Source organism: Pygocentrus nattereri, chromosome 12 (genome assembly GCF_015220715.1).
Source record: "Pygocentrus nattereri isolate fPygNat1 chromosome 12, fPygNat1.pri, whole genome shotgun sequence".
Lineage (NCBI taxonomy): Eukaryota > Metazoa > Chordata > Actinopteri > Characiformes > Serrasalmidae > Pygocentrus > Pygocentrus nattereri.
The window spans coordinates 21864413-21882314 of NC_051222.1; the positions used below are offsets into that span (position 1 = coordinate 21864413).

Genomic DNA, 17902 nt, shown 5'->3' on the forward strand with positions numbered 1-17902 from the left:
CGCACAGTGCATGTTCGGATTGTTTAAAGTGAGCTAGAGCTTTTAGCCTGACTGCCACGGCATCAGAAACACTTCTGTGTGTGAGTAAACCCTCTTTCACTGCCAGCTTGAACCTTGTGTTCATTAGCGTGATAACGTTCACCATGCTTACAATACAAGGCATCAGGTGGTCTGGGATGTTGGTATTGGTGCATATTTTTCCAGTATGGCTATGGGTAAAAGAGCATGGTATGGGGTGGATACCTGATGCCAGTATTGGTATAGATGCCTCACTACCGTTGAGGGACGTCTCACAAGAGGCATTCATTTATTTCCACAACAAATCTGTTCATCAGATTCCTTTTCTTTTATGTGCTCAAATGTTAGAAATCAGAACCTTCAGCATTAATTATCACGAACAGGGAGATATAAACTGTGCTACTGCTACCACATGCTAAGTTCCTTAACTAAGCCAGCACAGATTGCGCTGATCCGATATCAAGTATCGGTATGAGGCTGGCATCATCATTCTTTTGTCCTTTTTATAAGTTTTTCAGATCACGTCAAACATCACATGCACAGACTCAAAAAAGAGCCCGGCTCAATGTTTTAAGTCTCAAACCTAAAATCAACATTATACTGATGAAAATATGATGACAACAGTACATAATTCAGCTATATCTTTGGAAGACGAGTCCTCCAACGCCCTCACAATCATCAGATTCATCTGCTTAGGGAAAAGAGTATGAAGTACAACTGACATTACAAAAAGTTCTTCCGCCCGTGTATGCAAATACACAACTCCACCAGGGGTCTCAAATTCTCTGAATCTTACATAGTGCAGCTTTAATCAAGAACAAATAGCTTATTTCAGAGCTTAGGAGGTTTGAGGAAAGAGTCTCTATCAGTGCCAGCATCGGAAAAAGTGATATAGTGCCATCTTTAATGACCAATAACTAGTGAAGGAATCTGTCAGGAGCCAAATAATCAGAACATTAAAACTGCTTTTTTTTAATAACATAAACTGCCTGCATTAGCTAACCATGTCTCGATTAACTGTGAGGAAAAAAGTAGACTAGTGGGACTGGGGCGGGGGTGTGGGCTGACGCATCATAGACTCAATGATCTGGGATGTGCGACTCCACCCAACCTACCATGAACAAACATTCCAGAATGCTCTTACACTTCCTGCCCAGAGTAGATAACAGAGGTGAAAGTACTGGACATGGCAACCAAATACAAATAATATGAAGCCAATAAGGGGGAAGGGGCAAAGAAAGTAAACCAGTAAGTATTCAGGACTGAAGAAGGCTGGTCCACACACTTCAGAGCATGGGTCGAAACACACAAACCATAAGAAACTGTCCATAAAACCATCTCACACACCCATATACCGCAATATGCGATGTTAGTTTACAAACCAGAAAGGGTCAAATTCTTCAACATCACAGAGCGCAGGAGAGATATTTAAGAAACGAACATAACGAGGAGTGTGTTACTGTGAATAGCATCTGTGCTGAGATTTGGTCATAGATATTAACAGCCATATTGCTATTCACTCTAACACACTCGCTATTTCTTTCATAGTTCAGCAGCTTAGAGTAGAACTACCATTGTTTTTACATTGCATATGATCATCTAGTGATGATCCTTCAATATTTGAAATATTTAACTAAGCTGAAGTTAAGTTTAACGTGATCTTCTAACAAGAATACATACCTAGTGACAACTTGTTAAAACTTTTTAGTGGACTGTACCGAAATCCACTGAGGGTGGATTACCCTAAATTCCTTTAGTCTGTGTTCTTTTAGCATCCACAGTAAAAATCAATGAACAACTTAAACAAGCTAGTAAGTGAAACGCTATCGTTAGTTAAAGGAACTGTTTTTGCCATGCAAGAGTTAACATTTATTTATCACCTGTAATGCTTATACTTTTTGAAGGACATTTTAGGGAGCTTTTCAGGTCATTCTTATTTTCATTACATCCATGAGGCTAAGGGTAGGCTTCTTATTCATTGGACACTGTTGAAGAACACACCATCACTCCCTATGTTGAAACACCCCTTCAACAAGGAGTTGGACTGGTATAAAAGTTTCATGCTCAGTGTGCTTCCACCCTAATAAATCCATGTTCTCCATCACATTTAGCCCAAAATTCCTCACGGCTTTTCCCCAGACACTCTAATGAAGAGATCGCAACCGGCCCAGAGAGATTACATATGCTCAAAATTGAAACTTGATGGCAAGAGCGATAGCATAGATTCAAAATCAATTAATCAAACCAATCAAGAGCCAGTCAAGAAAATGTACAGGCTTGAAAACACAGAGGAATCATTTGGCTTATTTTGAAGAATAACTGCAATTTGACACACTGCAGAATCGCCACACTGGGAATCCCCTTTTTTCCCCCACCCCGAAGCCTAATGCATTACTTTCCTACAGTCTATGACCACCCTCTTCTTTCAAAGAGTTTCCAATGAAGTCGTCTGCCGCACATATGCACTACTGGAACAGTCAGTACGAGTCAGTATGTGTGTTTTGAGAGAGCTCCATTACGAACACACTGCTGTGTCACCACTGGGGTTCCCTCTCTACTGAAGCTCTGTCTCAGAAACTTCTGTGTTGCAGTCACCAGCAACAGAAGACCCGTTTGCAAGGTATATTCCTTAAACACCGTTATAGTACAAACCCAAAAAATCTAAATGTACTCAATTTTCCTGTTACCCCAAATGTAGTTATTCAGCCAAGACAAGTTTATTGTGGTGCCTGTTGTGGTTTGCTTTTTATTTACTTTTTTTTTTTTTTAAACACTGGAGCTACAAAGTTAATACAGCTTAAGAGTAATGGATCTGACACAGTTAGCCATAATTATTAGACTAAGAAATGGTGAAACGGTGGCTACTGAGGAATGTAATGCCATCCTGACACATGCCATCCTGATAATCAGTGGAATGCTGTTTTCATTTTACCCCGAAGGTCAATAATTTTTCATTTAAACTGTGTGGATGAGAACACTCACAGCTCAGTGTCCACAGTATTACCAGACAGATTTATGCTGTCTTTCAGGCAAGACGAACGTTATCTTACTGTATTTGCTATTATTTTGATGTTCAGGAACAAACAACTTTACAAAACGCTGTTAAAATCAGTTAGATTTTAGATAGACTAGTTAGCTTAACAGCTGACAGTTAGCTTCATAAATCAGTCAAATTAAACAGAACTATAATGCTCACATGTGGAAAAAACGCCTGTGTTTAATAGGTTTGCTAAAATACAATGAGTCCACCACAGTACCAACCACCTCCAGCTGAGTAAACGATTTCCCTGGTTTGATTACTATAAACATGGTTCTCAGAATTATTTTTTTGTCCACTTCAAAACTGGCCTACAATCATTAACTGCAGCATAGCCATTATGTCCTAAACAAACAGCTCAAATGTTCATCAACAAAATTCAAGTTGAAATGCTTGAGCTTCCTGTCAAGGTGCTTGCTACATGACTCAATTCCACTCCCAAACAATGAGTTACAAAAGACAGCACATATCAGATAAGTCCACAAATACATGCATCCAGGCTAAAGTATAGTTACATAGCGTCACCAGACAGATCAGGATGGCAAAGTGTTGGGCTACTACACTACAGCCAGGCCAATATACCTTTGGATGAATATTATTCTATTATTTATATACGATACGATGAAAAATAGAAAAGCAAGTCTCCCAAAAACAAGGGAAATGTACTAAAGACATAGGATAAATAGTGAAACACTTAGTTGTTGAGGCTTCATGAAGTTTTCTGTTAAATACATTCTGCTTTTTTTTTCCAGGCTGCTGAAAAATGAATAACGGAGGGTGGTCTCTGACTTCCACAAGATATAGTAAGTCCGTTTTTTTTTTATAACAGACCGGTCTAGTATAATGACCTGTCATTTGCAAGGATTTTAACGATCTCATGGTCCTATGAAAGTCTTTACAGAGTCTGCTGAACTACAGCATTACAGAAATTGTAGATTTGAACTCGACCCACAACTACAGCTAAAATAACAAAACTATGAAAAATACTCAATCCTACAGCACAAAATATTTAAGTGAGGTGGTGAAAAATAAGTGAAATAAGGGTGAATTCAACAGTTTGCCCCTGTACAACATTTAGAACTTGTTTGGGAATAAATGTTTAATATTTAATTTAAGAAATGTGACCAATGGATGTAACATACAACAATTCACAGTTCACAACCGACAAAAATATAATTGGTAAAGCTTCCAATTCTTTCTTTTTTTTTTTCACTATGTGAATGTACATTGGGCCGATATTATCAATTATCAGAACTTCTCATTGAAATCAGTATCGGAGACCATTTGCATATTCTTCAGGCCTTAATCTACAGATACAGCTCTTAGCAGCACTCTGGGCCACAGGGCCGCTGAGCCAGTACCACTATATGAACTGTGTAATGGACTGTTTACAGGAAAAGGTCCTGCCTCTGTTACCAAGTTAAAGCAAAGCAAAGACTCCCACTTCCACTTTGCATTGCTTAAGGGCTGCAAAGCCCCCAATCAAAAGAGCCAAACTGTGTGTGTGTGTGTGCACGCGCATGCATTCAGCCAGCATCGCACCAACATTAAAATAAACAAATAAATAAATTTAAAAAAAATCTCTCTGCAGCCTAAAAGCTCAAGCCGCTATGACTTTGAAAGGCTTTTGCCCTCAGAACCAAACAGAGAAAAAGAAGAACATTCATATTCATTCGTTTCTTATTTCAGAGACTTATCTGAGGCTGAGCCTTTCCAAATTGTTTTCTCTTTTTCACCTTAAACACAGCCATCCAGGAGGTAGAGGGAACGGGGATGAGGCACAATTTATCTTCAGATTTAATGCGGACCTATAAGAAGGTGTAACCATTTTTCAATTTTGTATTGAAAAGAAAGAAAAAAGTAATGTTCAAAAAGGTGTATGAAAATGTGGACAGATGGGTGGATAGATGGGGTGCGACAATACACAAAATTCTACATTTTATTTGATTTGATACAGTGGTGCCTTGATACGATACCTTTTTCAACAGAGAAACACAAAATTGTTTTATGTTAAATGTGAATACATTAATACATGTTTGGAAGATGCAAGCAGCTTGCATGCATCAGAGGTCAAGATTCAATTTCCAATATTTTGTATATAAATTTTTAAAAGATTCTACAGAGTTGTAATTCTATATACTGTGCAGTTCTTCAACAATCAAATGTCTGCTGTGCCACCCTCTAACAAAATAAACCCCATAAATCACAACATGCAGAATTCAGAACTGATTTCTAAAAGCCCAGTCATTTGACTGAGAGTGCATGCATAACACAAGCCCTTCACTCCCCCTACCCACTTTACTCTGATGCCTGGCTTTGATCGCTGACAGTGGTTTCCATGAAAGACAATAAATGAAGACTCTCTGAAGAGACAGAGAGAGAGGGAGAGAGAGAGAGAGAGAGATGAGCTGGTCACTGTTGGCATTAGCTAAAGTGGACCACCATAAATTAGAGAACACACACACACACACACACACACACACACACACACACACACACACCGTATCCTCTTTGTTTGTGCTGGTTTTAAAAGACTGGGCATATTATGTAAATCTCATTTTGAAACTAAGCCACAACTGATCAGTGAGAAACTCCTACACTCTCTCTCAGTCCCTCTGAATGTTCATGTTGCTCTCTCTCAATCTCTCCCTCCTCCCTTTTACCCCCCTTCATATTCCTCTGGCCCCCCTTTCTGTCTGCAGTGTTTGGCTGCCTGCAGGGAAAAGGGAATGGACACACACACACACACACACACACACACACACACACACACACACACACACACACACACAGGTCTGTCCACAGTTGATGGATTATTGACTGGCTGCAGGGTGATGAACACTCATGAGCCATTTACACACACACGCACATATCTGCAAGTACGTTTAATCCGTATTTGTATTTAAAAACACACACATACACACATAGGGGTGGGGGAAAAATTGATTCTCGGATGCATTGTGATGCAGACGTGGACGATTCTGAATCGACTCACAAATGTCAAAAATTGATTTTCTAAATTTTAATTTATAACGTAAATGTTGACGGAACATGGAAGTAGGGAAGTGCAGCAATAACACAGCTGGATGAGCTGCAGTGTGCATGCCAATCTTCAGGGTTATAGGGCGACAAATGTTAAAATGATCAGCAGAGCATTATTTTACTTCAAAGGAGGATTATATTATATTTACATAAACATTCTAATTCTACTGTGGAGAATTACACCAGGGCTGTAAAAGAGCCGCAGGTTGCCAACCCCTGAGCTTGCGTACAGAAGCACTTTGGCTTCTATAGAGCTGAAGAGGAAAGGGACCTGGACATGAGCCACACTACACGCAAGATGTGTCACACGAAACTAAAATATTTTGGAAAGGACAAACATGAGAAACCATGTGTCCGTTTTTCATCTGGTTGTACTTGCTGCCAACCAGAGGACCATCGAGCAAGGGATGTGAAAGCTTCCACCCAAACTGGAAGCGAATTACAAACTCTAGCGCAACTTTTACTGCCAAGGATTTGCGACTATACGCAGTCATTGAGAAAAGGGGCTTATGCACTATATTGCACACTTTGGAGCAGAGATACAGCAAAGAAATTTTACTGACACTGCGACCCTCCCCACCCCCACGCCCCTCTACGAGATCAAAACCGAAGTTATGGTATCACTGAGGGAAAAAAAAAAACAAAAAACGGTAGGATAGTTGTAGCTTGTGCTGCGTGGACATCTATTGCCACAGGATGTCACCGTAACTGTGCATATTATCACAGATGAGTGGCAGCAGCGTCTCATGTGCTCCAAACAAGAGCAGTGAATTTATTAATAAATGATAATAGAAAAATATTCTGTATAAAAAAAAAAGATGCATCGATAATCATTTTATAATCGCATCACAGCCCTCTGAAACGTAATTGAATCGTGAGGTGCCAAGAGATTCTTACCCCTAATACACTCATGTTTAAACTGTACTTGTTGTCTGAGCATGTGGTATACTATAAAGTCTGAAAGTGAATGGAGTCCTATCTGGGGAGCTTTTAGCATTTATATTTTAAAAACCATCTTCACTCAAGACATAATTTATTATACTGATGATGATTTTGGTTATGTAATTTCATAATATATGAGCCACTCTTGTTACCAGGTTCATCCTTTTCTTTTCTTTCTTTCTTTCTTTTTTTTTTTGTAAGAAACAGGTCCAAACCATATGCTTTCCACTAGTGTGTAGAAATGAATCGCTTCATCTGTGTGGCAATTCAACAGCATCAAATTTTTGCACTTAAAATAGTAGATACTCACACTAATATGTCATCTGTAATTTCTTACCAATTACCAAACTACACAGGTCTGTCACAATTATTGCATAATCACCTAAATACTATTATTGGAGATGACTGCAACTATATGAGCAATTATTTTACATTACAGTGCAACAAAATAAATATGAACTGGGTATGTTGGCTAAATACACACACACAGACACTCAATCACACATTCACACATGCAACCAGCCAATAAACGCACAGAAGAAGACCTGATGTAAAACTCAGCTTGGGCTTTCAAAAATAAATAATTAAATAAATTAAATATTGAGCAACTTTACCTGAAAATACAAAGAGTTGGGAATCACATCAGAAAATACATCACTTAAGAAGATGAAAAAAAAAAAAGTAAAGCTTTCATTTTATCAAACATGTAGTCTGTTTCAGTATCACTTCAAGTGGTTTCCTGCCATCTCATAACAATGCTGCTCGCTTAGCTCCACTGCCACAGCCTGGAACCAAGCAAATAATCTGAGTAAGAGTTTACAGGCACTGAGAAATCTGATTACTGAACTAAAACCTAGCTCTCCATTTCTAGACCTCACTCCCATCTAGGAAATCAGAGTATGCTGTTTACATGAACATTAGAAAAATCAGACAACTGCAGAAGTCTGATTATGATCAGATTATTGAATGCATGTACTCACACTCATTGAGTAATCTACCATCATAATCATGACTTTAGCTAACTTTGACTAATCACTCATGTCAGCCTTTTCCTGTTAATGGTGAATTCTCCACACAGACATTTTTTGCTCCACCTTTATGGATGAAACTCAAACAAAAGGCTTTAACTTCCCATTATCTTTTAAAATATAGTGAAATAGTTACACATAGTAGGTTAAGTCCGTATTTCTATTAGCCTATAAGAGCTCAGAGAATTGTCCAAAACTCTGCACAGTTATTATTCCATGGCTGCAGCCAAACACCATGTTAAGCCCAATTTCCAGGAGAAAAATCCACAGTAGCAGAATTATCAAAAAACAAATCCTGTAATAAAAAGCCTTCAAGTTTTGTGGGACCTTTAGATCCTACAGATAAAGGGCTTTAGTATACATTAAATGGTATTTCCAGTAAAATCAAATTGCACCTCCCTCTCTCTCACTGCTAACAGGCAGAAATGCTCTAAGCTTCCAGGAGAATTCAACTCGGCTGCAATTTAAAAAGGAATCAACAAGAGCAAGTGAGTGAGAGAGACACACTCTGAGAGAGAGAGAGAGAGAGAGAGAGAGAGAGAGAGAGAGAGAGAGAGAGAGAGAAAGAAAGAGAGAAAGAGAGAAAGATAGAGAGAGAGAGAGGGAGAGAGAGAGAGAGAAAGAAAGAGAGAAAAAGAAAGAGAGAGAGAGAAAGAAAGAGAGAAAGAGAGAAAGAGAGAGAGAGAGAGAGAGAGAGAGAGAGAGAGAGAGAGAGAGAGAGAGAGAGAGAAAGAAAGAGAGAAAGAGAGAAAGAAAGAGAGAGAGAAATAGAAAGAGAGAGAGAAAAAGAAAGAGAGAGAGAAAAAGAAAGAAAGAGAAAGAGAGAGAGAGAGAGAGAGAGAGAGAGAGAGAGAGAGAGAGAGAGAGAGAGAGAGAGAAAAAAAACACACAGCAAGAGAAACACACACACACAGCAAGAGACACACAGTGAGAGAGAGAGAGAGACAGTGAGAGAGAGACACAGTGAGAGAGAGAGAGAGAGAGAGAGAGAGAGAGAGAGAGAGAGAGAGAGAGAGTGAGTGAGAGAGACACACAGCGAGAGAGTGAGCGAGAGAGACACACAGCGAGAGAGTGAGCGAGAGAGACACACAGCGAGAGAGAGAGCGAGAGAGACACACAGCGAGAGAGAGAGCGAGAGAGACACACAGCGAGAGAGAGAGCGAGAGAGACACACAGCGAGAGAGAGAGCGAGAGAGACACACAGCGAGAGAGAGAGCGAGAGAGACACACAGCGAGAGAGAGAGCGAGAGAGACACACAGCGAGAGAGAGAGCGAGAGAGACACACAGCGAGAGAGAGAGCGAGAGAGACACACAGCGAGAGAGAGAGCGAGAGAGACACACAGCGAGAGAGTGAGCGAGAGAGACACACAGCGAGAGAGACACACCCACCCACCCCCGAGAGAGACACACCCATACACAGAGAGAGAGCGAGACACCCACACCCACCGAGAGAGAGCGAGAGAGACACCCACACCCACCGAGAGAGAGCGAGAGAGACACCCACACCCACCGAGAGAGAGACAGACAGAGACACAGACACACACAGAGAGCGAGCGAGTGAGTGAGCGAGCGAGAGCGAGAGAGGGTAGAAATAGACAGAAATAGATAGAGAGAGATTGAGAGAGAGAAAGAGAAAGAGAGAGAGAAAGAGAGAGAGAGGGAGGGAGGGAGGGGGGGGGGGCGAGAGAGACACTCAATCCACAGGTTTGTGCATCCTGGGGAGCCTGCAAACCCAAGTTCTTATTCGAGATTATAATTATGGCTTTAGGGAGCTAAGAGCAGGATTCAGATCAACAGAGCCAATGCATTCTGATCAGCTCGGCTTCGCAGGTCAACCAGTGAAGCCGACTCTAAAAGGAGGATTCCTTGAGCACATTCCACAAAATGGCCAGTGGCTAACCTTCTGCAACTAGAACACCACAACACTACACATGGCACTAGCTGACCTGACCGTCAAGTAACAATGCAGGCTACTGCAGCCCTATAAGGGTTATTACACCTGAAGTTGTTGAACTGTTGCTGGTGTTTTTGAAAGAATCATGTGAAGATATGCCTTCACAAATGTCTTTTCCATCTTCCAAATATTTTTCTATTTATTATTTACATGCATCTGCCTCAGTCTAACAGATAAAAACACACCAAATTCACCCTTTCTTCCAATGGAAGCATAAGATTGTGAAAGCTAACAACTGTGGAAAATAATTTCAAATCTGATTAAATAATTGTGATCAGCTCAAATGTCTGAGATCATAAAATAACAAAATAACAGGGACTTAGTTTCCAAACTGAAAGGTATGCAAGGATCAGTCTAGGGCAAATATTTTTGGGAAAATCTCATTTTTATATTGTCTGAGAAATATCTTGATTGTGATTTAAATGGCAATCATTTTCTATGAATTAAGCTTCTGTACTGTTGATCTACATCAGTAGTTCTCAAACTGGTCCTCATGGACCCCCACTTTTTGCTCCTTCTCTATGTGCTGCAAGTTAGGTTTGAGTAAAAATCTGGACTGTCTGGTGGGTCCCTATAGATTGGTTTGATCTACATACACTATATGTCCAAGAGTAGCCAGAAATCCCTTTTAATGAGCAAATCCAGCTACTTCAAAGGGCACTGATTGCTGACACAGTTCAGTTGTGCGTGCACACAGACTTGTATAACCTCCACAGAAATCTTTAACCAGTACAATGGCATGTTCTAGAGCAGCTGCACATGAGCCTAATGTCATCATGCCCAATGCCAGGAACCAGCTAGAAGGGTATAAAGCCCCCCTGCCGTGGGCTGTGGCGCAGGGGAACGTCTTTCTCTGGAGCGATGAAGCTCTGTTCAAATGTGGGATGAGATGAAGTGACATCTGTAATCCAACATCAGTACCTGACCTCATTAATGCTCGTAGCTGAATTTGATCAAATCCTCACAGCAACGTTCCAACATTTAATGTAAAGCATTCTCAGGAGAGAAGAGGTTTTTACTGCAACAAACTGAGACAAACTCTCTTAATAGCCTCGATTTCAAAACAAACACTGATAAGCTAGTATCAACCAACTTTTAAATAAACAGTGACAAATGTCTGTCAAGTATTCATCTACTCGATCTTGCTTCACTTGAGTTGTGGTTGTCACATACACAATGTGGTGTTGGACAGATTGTGATTGGTTGAATTCATCTGGGTAGTTCACACTAAGTTATTGACCTAAATATTCCTTCTTAAAACATGTTAATAATAATCCTAATAATAATAATAATAATAATAATAATAATAATAAGCAACAATAACAATAATACAGATGTTTCCTTCAAATTGTCATTGATATTAGGGGAAAAAAATTACAGCAAGGTAATGAAAAAAAAACTTTCTGGATAATCACTTTCTGTGATGAAAACGGAGAAGTCTTAATGGTTAAAACTGTCATCTAGCCATAATAAGCAGCTGCTTGTTGTAGCCATCTGTACGAATGCTAGATCCATTGGCCAAAGTACAACAAAAGACACAGAAAAAAGACGAGCCACTCATTCCAGCCTTGTTTGAAGCGCGTCCTCGAGCACAGCAAGGGAAGAGGAGAAAAGTATTCTCGCAGCAGTGATGGGAGGCAGCATACAGCCTCGTGCAGACATGGCCGCCAAGCTTCTAGCGATTTTCCATAAGTCATCTATTTTCTGTCATCGACAAAGTACTTCTATTCCCTTCCCTGTGTACACCACTCAGTCTTTGGATCGCTGGGTATGTGGAGGCCTTAAACAGGGTCAATTCTAATTCAGCACACTCTTCAGCCCACATAGCTTTTGTCACTCTGCACCTTATCCATTCCAATTCATTACCTCCTTTTCATAGCTGAGATTTTCACAAAAGCGAATGCTGGAGAATTCCAAGGAATTCCAAAGGAACAGCTTGGCAAAAATGTAAATCGCAGTGTGTTCCCTCTCACAGACAAATGTTGGCAGCAAAGGCATGCTTGGCATTTGAAGTTTGCTACTTCAGTTTCGTAGTGGAGCCACAAGACTAATGTAGCTAACAAGTAATTAAGATTAGATCCCACCAATTAGCACCACTCAAAACAAAGGTATCTATAAAAATAGACCAAACAATAGGCAAGGCTAAAAACAGTAGCAGCCATCTTGAAGCATCAATTTTGTCCGATCTGAAGTTAATCGAGATCGAACACAGTTTAAAGGAGACCTATTTTATAAACATCTGTGATAAGGAGAGGGAAAGAAATGCTTTATTTCAGCTATTACATACTCCGATTTAACCTAGACTGAAAATCTCATCTGTGAAGGCGAGATTTCTGGGCGTCGATCCTATATTCAATTGGGAACACACTCATTGGAGGACTTTGTTGGGGATGTGACTAGGCAGAACATGTTTGGGGGTGAGGTCATGACTGTGCTGCTGTGTATAGTAAATGAGCTGCAGGGGACCACAGCGTTATGAGACTTTACAGCTCATGTAGCAGATCCTGCTACAGAACACAAATAAATTCATGTTCATTTTCACACTTAAATTGAATCGTTCCCCATTCACTGACATGCTTCACAACTCGCCGTTTTTCGAGCTGAAACACCCCGAAACGGTACTTTATTACTGTAGACTGTGAGGTCAGTTTCTCAGAAATTGTACTTGAACAACTTTCCAACTTGTCAATTGATGGGACGCAAACGTAAAACAGCTTCCACTACTCGTTAGCTACATTATCATCACAGTCTCAGTACAAAATTATAGAAGCAAACTTTAGACACCAAACATGCATTGGCTGACTGAGCACATGATATGGTAAGGGGAAAATTTATTTTTTTTTGATGAATGGGACTGCATCTCTGCTCCCAGGACCTCTCAGCCAAGACACTGGTGCTCTATAACACTGACTGAGACCCTGGAACTGACTGAAAAAGTAAATGGAATCTCCTTCCCTCTGCCTTCCTTTTCTCACCCCGCCTTCTTTTCCTCACACATGGTTCTCACTCTCAAACCGGAGTCCCCTGCAGAGGGACCCTTGTTTAACACGGCCCAGGAGATGATGGCCACAATGTCAGCAGCTGCAGCAGTACTCACCATGTCCCTGTGTGTCACGATATAGCCGTGGCCATGACTGTTTCTGCACTGCAACAGGACACCACGCTAAAAACCTGTGAGAGAGTGTGTGTGTGTGTGTGTGTGTGTGTGTGTGTGTGTGTGTGTGAGTGAGAGAGAGAGAGAGAGAGAGAAAAAGAGAGAGAGAGAGACAGAGTGAGAGAGAGAGAGAGAAAGAGAGAGAGAGTTAGTGTTTCAACAAGACAGCGATGACAGTTGTTGATCTGTGGCAGTAACTAGAGTGAATGTGAAATATTAATGAAGTTGTCCCCTTAAACATGCCTGACTTCCATAGTTAAGTCCCATAGCAACTGCAAAAACATATGAATTAAAAATGCAAATGATTTTAATAATCCCCAGGAAAGTCTGAGATAAAGTCTGAATATTTTTCAATACTGTACTGAAATTGTTTCAACCTTAGTAATTAATGGCTTTCCAGTCTCTATGTAAGCTTTGCCTTTCACAAATCACAAAGCTGATGTTGCTCATCCTTCCCACGGCTTACAGTTCCCACAGTCCACTTGAACTGTCTCACTGTCTGAATCTGAGCAACCTAGGACAGGAAAGCAAATCAGCCAGTGGAAATTAAGCTAGCAAGCATAGACTATGATCATTCTAGCTTTAGAACTACTGTCTGATTCTCAAAAATCAGTACTGGCAGGTTTACATACAATGAACAATCCTGATTATGTACAGTTCTGCTTGGAAGTATTACAATAGAGAACAAGGCCCAGTCCCATTTCATCCTTTGCCCTAACACTTAGCCCTACTCCTCTGTTTTGCACGTTCATGTCTAGGGGTGGAGTTGTCCCGATTGTTGTTGAGATGGAGGGGTAGGGTGAAGTGTTAGGGCTGCATGACCCTTCAAACGGAGATTTTTCAGAGGCGCACTACGAACAGAGTGTTATGAAAGTATGTCTCTGTTAAAAAGTCATTGAACTGTAAGAACCACTGTAATAGTGTTTTGTGGTAATTTCCTTCATAACACACATAAAAATCGCTAGTAATACGCTGATGTCTCGGTCGCTACCTGGCGAAATTTCCCATTCCACCTTAAATGGTGCAGTAGTTACGTTCTGGTACCTGAGGTTTCTGCACCATTTAAGGTGGAACAGGAAAAATTCGATCATGAAACTGGTGATTAAAAAGCTAAAGTTCAGCTTCAATCCACCAAAGAATTCTTGGTGGCGATAATAAATAATTGCCCCCTCTTTGAAGGTGTATGATGCCCTAAATGTATTTAAGCAGTGGGGAGCTGGACTTTCCCCTCTTTCTCCTCTGCTATCACTGCAGACTGGCAGGGTCACCTACAGAGCAGTGCTAGTAGCTGTTAATGAAGTGATGTAGTGCTTTGCTCTTTTTTTATTCAGTGACTCTGACTGATTGACATGTAAAACTGAAGTTGTGAATGAATCGCGAGCACCCTGCTTTTCAGTCTCCTTCAGATAAACGGCAAATGTCAGTGTGATGTACCATTATTGCTATAGTCTGGAGAAAACGCAGGAAAACATGTCCTGATTATTTTTCCAGGCTATTTTCAATATGATTCGCCTGTCCCGTCATGTGACACACAAGTGAGACCACCACAGCTGGAGGCGGCTGGAAATGGCTGGAACACCTCGTCTCGTCTGTTTACATAAAAGTCGCTGACGACAACTGATGACGTATCTGGTTCTTGAAGGGTCTTCCCATTTCATAGGGGGAGGATTTCAACCACTATGCCTTGTAACTCTGTTTCAAGAGGGAGGGTTACACTTGAAAACAAGGGGTAGGGGGGAAAATAAGAAATGGGATTGGGCCCAAGTATATGGCTTCGAGTATTACACTTTAAATCACTATTCCACTGCTTTAAAGTCATTTTGCACTGTGAGCGGTCTGAGGTCTTTTAGACTGCAATACTAAGTGAAGGTCATGTTTGTGCATCATTTAATACATAGCTAAGTATTATGCTACCTGTAATTTAAAAAGGAAGAGCACAGGGATCAGCAACACAAATTGTTAAGAAGAGCAAATTTTGTCAAGTTTCAACGAAAACCTAACCACCCTGGGAGCCGCAACACTTCGTGTCCATTTTATTGAAGTAATGTTTCACCACCTTGGCTGTAAATGTGTTTCAGTATATGCTCATGTTCTCATGAATTTTATTCTGCTTTAAGCTTTAGCTCAGCTATAGATGCTTTTCTCACACCTCCAGCGGGAAACTTTCCACAAAAGTAGAACAGTTTATTGTAAAAAGCTTTTCATTTAAACTTTCCTGTTCCACCTTAAATGTTGCCTGAGGAGGCAGAATGTAGCTAAACATGAGGCTAAATGTTGCACCGTTTAAGGTGGAAGGTGAAAATTCGAACAAGAAGCTGCCGAACGAGATGCTGTTTGACAGTTTTTCGTTGTAGATTAAATGTATCGGGAAACCAGCTGCAGTGCTTATAAACGCAAATAAGTCCATTCATCTCATTCATCTCATCCAAATGATGGATGTTCGCCTTAAATCTTTCTCTGTTCTTTTTGTTCAGCTAATAGCCAGAGGCTAAACTGTTATCGGCATTGCTATAATGACCAGCAGTCTGCATACCAAACTTTAGGGTTTATGTTAAAGGGTGAGTAAGCAATTATACATATAACTCCAGTGTTCAGACCATTTATTGTTAAAACTAGCTAGAACGATCAGCAGAGCTTTATTTTACTGCTAAGGAGGATAATTTTACTTATACCTGGAAATCTAATTCTGCTGCGCGGCCACAATGGAACAGTGAAAGAGCCACATACAGCTCTGGAGCCACGTGGTCGACCCCCTGGTATAGCATGCTGAGAATCTTGGACCAGTGTGGTCATTACAATATTAGGCCACACCCAGACAGACATTCTCATATGGTTTGATCTGCGAATTTGAATGGGTTTATAAAAGTATCACATTTCATCTTTGTTTTCATTCAAACTTTGTTGTACAAATATTTCTAATATTTTATATTACATTCCCTGGGGCTTTAAATCATGATATCCCAGACTGCCCAAAACCATATCAGTTGACTTCAAAACTAGCCCTGTTCATGGTGTAACTCCCCAGCAGCTGAAACAAGACCTACATATGGGCAAACATTAACTACAGCATAGCACACATCTCAACACACAGACACACGAGAACTCTGAAATCAGATAGGCTTCTCTCTCTCCCACTTTCAGCTAAACGTCTCATGTGGATTACTCAACAGTCGGCACCTGAGGGCTCCACACACACACCCACACACACACACACACACACACACACACACACGAAGACAGGTAGTAACCCAAAGAAAAGGTCTCAGGAGAGGCAACGCATGAAAGACTAACAGCAGTGAAGTTCTTTCATTAAAAGACAAGAAGAGAAAATAAACTGCTTTTCTGTGCAAACCTGACTTTTACTTCTGGAGCTGTGCCAAGTGTCAAGGCTGACATGCAGTTATTTGTAAGGATCCATTAATAAACCAGCCCAAAAACTCTGGCTGTTACTATACAATTTAGAACAAAATTTAGAACATGATGGCATTTGCACGCCTCGGACTACAACTTTGAATGTTGTGCGTCAATCTGTGCCCCAGTCATGGTTGAAAGGGTAAGACCTTCCAAAGTGTAGGCTCACTTTACTAAACGCAATGATAATCCAGAGATAAGCAATATTGTAAAGCAGTAGTTGTGTGTAAAGGCGGTAACAAACCTCCTGAAACACAAATACAACATTCTATAAATCTGAAGTTGTGCAGCCCATTTGCTTCAGGCAATATTGGCAATTAATGAAATATTTCCATCAATGAAATCCTAATGATACCCATCCCTACTTATCAGCCATGGCATCAGTTCATTACTTCTTCACAAACTGGCTGTTTTCAAGCTGAAAGATACAAGCTGAAAAAGGCTAGGATAGTAATGTTAGCTGAGGTAGCTTACAATTTGTCCATTTACTGAAAAGACTGCTTTCTCCTCCTCCTTTCTCTGGGCAAACAGTAGCTTTCTGTGGTTTTGATATGGCTTTAATTTGATAAAGCAATGGTGTCATGCTGTGACGCCCTGAGAAATTAAACAGTGTTTGGCGGGGAACCGGTACAGGTGTTCGGACCTCCATTAAAAAATTTGCTTTGAATTTTTGGATGCTGCATGACGCAGTTCGTTCGCCGAGGGTGGCCTTTACTTAAGGCAGTTTTGTATGCCCATAATGTAAAGATATGTACAGGAAAAATTTGATATCTGCATCAGCCCACATTTACATGTCGATATCCGATATTTTACATCATCCCATAATTCCCACATTGGTGCAACACTTAAAAAACGCATTTACCAACAAACATGAGACATAGGGAGAGCTGAAGTTCAAGCAAAACGGACCAAAAGGTCCACTATGAAATATGGTGGTGGACTTGTAATGCTGTGGGACTGTTTTTCTTTTAAAGGCCCTCAAAATCATGATCCCAGCAATACAGGCTAAACAGGTATCTTTGAACACAAAACACCATCAACTAGTCAGAATAACATACCCAAAACTAACTTAGAGCATGAGAATAGCACAAGTTCTCATTTATATCTTATTAACTCTTGGTAAAATGTGCATATAAAATGCTATCAGTCATTATTGATCAGTTAATAGAAATTTTTAGCCCCTTAAATAAGTACTGACCACAAAACTGTCATATTGATTAGGCCCTAGTTAGGATATATGGCATCAAAAACTCCATGAACTCTTATGAAACCTTTTGGGCTGAGCTGAAAGAGGGACAACATGCAAGGAGCCAAA

At 40.5% G+C, this 17902-nt stretch overlaps 1 protein-coding gene across 4 annotated transcripts in view; it reads right to left on the reverse strand.

Annotated features, from left to right (window-relative positions):
* The window catches only part of bcl9 (BCL9 transcription coactivator), a 62115-nt gene that overhangs the window by 21380 nt on the left and 22833 nt on the right, over nucleotides 1–17902 (reverse strand). For 3 of the 4 annotated variants that reach the window (XM_017699005.2, XM_017699003.2, XM_017699004.2), the window contains exon 3: nucleotides 13120–13193. The exons of the other annotated variant lie outside the window; for it this stretch is intronic. The gene's annotated coding sequence lies outside the window, so the exon portion shown is untranslated. The remainder of the gene's footprint in view (nucleotides 1–13119; nucleotides 13194–17902) is intronic. 4 annotated transcript variants of the gene reach the window in all.